The sequence below is a fragment of the Triticum aestivum genome, chromosome 7A (assembly GCF_018294505.1).
Source record: "Triticum aestivum cultivar Chinese Spring chromosome 7A, IWGSC CS RefSeq v2.1, whole genome shotgun sequence".
NCBI lineage: Eukaryota > Viridiplantae > Streptophyta > Magnoliopsida > Poales > Poaceae > Triticum > Triticum aestivum.
In genome coordinates this window covers 516,826,527-516,830,552 of record NC_057812.1, presented here as the reverse complement: position 1 = coordinate 516,830,552, position 4,026 = coordinate 516,826,527, and positions in this window count along the sequence as shown.

Below are 4,026 nucleotides of genomic sequence, written 5' to 3'. Positions count from 1 at the left end.
TTCTTGCTAGAAACCCATAGCAGCCACGTAAAAACATGCAACAACAATTAGAGGACGTCTAACTTGTTTTTGCAGGGTATGCTATGTGATGTGATATGGCCAAAAGAATGTGATGAATGATATATGAGATGTATGAGATTGATCATGTTCTTGTAATAGGAATCACGACTTGCATGTCGATGAGTATGACAACCGACAGGAGCCATAGGAGTTGTCTTAATTATTTATGACCTGCTTGTTACTGAAAATGCCTTGTAATTACTTTACTTTATTGCTAACCGTTAGCCATAGTAGTAGAAGTAATAGTTGGCGAGACAACTTCACGAAGACATGATGATGGAGATCATGGTGTCATGCTGGTGACGATGATGATCATGGCGCCCCAAAGATGGAGATCAAAAGGAGCAAAATGATATTGGCCATATCATGTCACTATTTGATTGCATGTGATGTTTATCATGTTTTACATCTTATTTGCTTAGAATGACGGTAGCTTAAAATAAGATTATCTCTCACTAAAATTTCAAGAGTTGTTTCCCCCTAACTGTGCACCGTTGCTAAAGTCCGTTGTTCCGAAGCACCATGTGATGATCGGGTGTGATAGGTTCTAACGTTCGCATACAACGGGTGTAAGCCAGATTTACACACGCAATACACTTAGGTTGACTTGACGAGCCTAGCATGTATAGACATGGCCTCGGAACACGGAAGACCGAAAGGTCGAACATGAGTCATATAGAAGATACGATCAACATGAAGATGTTCACCGATGATGACTAGTCCGTCTCACGTGGTGATTGGACACGACCTAGTTGACTCAGATCATGTATCACTTAGATGACTAGAGGGATGTCAATCTGAGTGGGAGTTCATTAAATAATTTTATTAGATGAACTTAATTATCATGAACATAATCTAAAACTTTACAATATGTCTTGTAGATCAAATGGCCCACGCTAATGTTGCCCTCAACTTCAACGCGTTCCTAGAGAAAACCAAGATGAAAGACGATGGCAGCAACTACACGGACTGGGTCTGTAACCTAAGGATTATCCTCATAGCTGCCAAGAAAGCATATGTCCTTGAAGCACCGCTAGGTGACACACCTGTTTTCCCAGCAACTCAAGACGTTATGAACGCCTGGCAGTCACATAGTGATGATTACTCCCTGGTTTAGTGCGGCATGCTTTACAGCTTAGAACCGGGGCTCCAAAAGCGTTTTGAGCAACATGGAGCATATGAGATGTTCCAAGAGCTGAAAATGGTTTTGCAAGCTCATGCCCGAGTCGAGAGATATGAAGTCTCCGACAAGTTCTACAGTTGTAAGATGGAGGAGAACAGTTCTGTCAGCGAGCACATACTCAAAATGTCTGGGTTGCACAACGCTTGTCTTAGCTGGGAGTCAATCTCCCGGATGACGCGGTCGTTGATAGAATCCTTCAGTCGCTTCCACCTAGCTACAAGAGCTTTGTGATGAACTTCAATATGCAGGGGATGGAAAAGACCATTCCTGAGGTATATTCAATGCTGAAATCAGCGGAGGTGGAGATCAAAAAGGAACATCAAGTGTTGATGGTAAATAAAACCACTAAGTTCAAGAAAGGCAAGGGTAAAAAGAACTTAAAGAAGGACAACAAGGGAGTTGTCGCGCCCGGTAAGCAAGCTGCTGGGAAGAAGCCAAAGAATGGACCCAAGCCTGAGACTGAGTGCTTTTATTGCAAGGGAAACAGTCACTGGAAGCGGGACTGCCCCAAGTACTTAGCGGATAAGAAGGCTGACAATACCAAAGGTATATGTGATATACATGTTATTGATGTGTACCTAACCAGCGCTCCTAGTAGCTCCTGGGTATTTGATACCGGTGCGGTTGCTCATATTTGTAACTCAAAACAGGAGCTACGGAATAAGCGGAGATTGACGAAGGACGAGGTGACGATGCACGCCAGGAATGGTTCCAAGGTCGATGTGATCGCCGTCGGCACGCTACCTCTACATTTACCTACGGGATTAGTTTTAAACCTCAATAATCGTTATTTAGTGCCAGCTTTGAGCATGAACATTGTTCCTGGATCTCGTTTAATGCGAGATGGCTACTCATTTAAATCTAAGAATAATGGTTGTTCTATTTATATGAGAGATATGTTTTATGGTCATGCCCCGCTGGTCAATGGTTTATTCTTATTTAATCTCGAACGTGATGGTACACATATTCATAGTGTGAATGCCAAAAGATGTAAGGTTGGTAATGATAGTCCCACATACTTGTGGCACTACCGCCTTGGTCACATTGGTGTCAAACCCATGAAGAAACTCCATGTAGATGGACTTTCGGAGTCTCTTGATTATGAATCATTTGACACGTGTGAACCATGCCTCATGGGCAAAATGACCACGACTCCGTTCTTCGGAACAATGGAGCGAGCAACCAACTTATTGGAAATCATACATACTGATGTGTGCGGTCCAATGAGCGTTGAGGCTCGCGGTGGTTATTGTTATGTTCTCACCCTCACTGATGACTTAAGTAGATACGGGTATGTCTACTTAATGAAACACAAGTCTGAGACCTTTGAAAAGTTCAAGGAATTTCAGAATGGCGTAGAGAATCAACGTGACAGGAAAATAAAGTTCTTACAATCAGATCGTGGGGGAGAATAATTGAGTCACGAAGTTGGCACGCACTTAAGGAAATGTGGAATTGTTTCACAACTCACGCCGCCTGGAACACCTCAGCGTAATGGCATGTCCGAACATCGTAATCGCACTCTATTGGATATGGTGCGATCTATGATGTATCTTACCAATCTACCGCTATCATTTTGGGGTTATGCTTTAGAGACTGTCGCATTCACTTTAAATAGGGCTCCGTCGAAATCCGTTGAGACGACACCATATGAATTATGGTTTGGAAAGAAACCTAAGCTGTCGTTCTGAAAGTTTGGGGATGCGATGCTTATGTCAAGAAACTTCAACCTGAAAAGCTCGAACCCAAGTCAGAAAAATGCGTCTTCATAGGATACCCTAAGGAAACTATTGGGTATACCTTCCACCTCAGATCCGAAGGCAAGGTCTTTGTTGCCAAGAATGGATCCTTTCTAGAGAAAGAGTTTCTCTCAAAAGAAGTAAGTGGGAGGAAAGTGGAACTTGATGAAGTACCGCCTCTCGAACCAGAGAGTAGCGCAACGCAAGAAAATGTTTCTACGGTGCCTGCACTAACTAGAGAAGAAGTTAATGATGATGATCAAGGAACTTCAGATCAAGTTACTACTGAACTTCGTTGGTCCACAAGGACATGTTCCGCACCAGAGTGGTATGGTAACCCTGTCCTGGAAATCATGTTGTTAGACAATGGTGAACCTTCAAACTATGAAGAAGCAATGGTGGGCCCGGATTCCGACAAATGGCTTGAAGCCATGAAATCCGAGATAGGATCCATGTATGAAAACGAAGTATGGACTTTGACTGACTTGCCCGATGATCGGTGAGCTATAGAAAATAAATGGATCTTTAAGAAGAAGATAGACGTGGATGGTAATGTGACCATCTACAAGGCTCGGCTTGTCACTAAGGGTTATCAACAAGTTCAAGGGGTTGACTACGATGAGACTTTCTCACCCGTAGCGAAGCTGAAGTCCGTCCGAATCATGTTAGCAATTGCCACATTCTATGATTATGAGATATGGCAAATGGACGTCAAAACGACATTCCTTAATGGTTTCCTTAAGGAAGAATTGTATATGATGCAGCCAGAAGGTTTTGTCGATTCTAAGAATGCTGACAAGGTGTGCAAGCTCCAACGCTCAATCTATGGGCTGGTGCAAGCATATCAGAGTTGGAACATTCGATTTGATGAGATGATCAAAGCGTTTGGGTTTATGCAGACTTATGGAGAAGCCTGTGTTTACAAGAAAGTGAGTGGGAGCTCTGTAGCATTTCTCATATTATATGTGGATGACATACTATTGATGGGAAATGATATAGAATTCTTGGAAAGCATAAAGGCCTACTTGAATAAGTGTTTTTCAT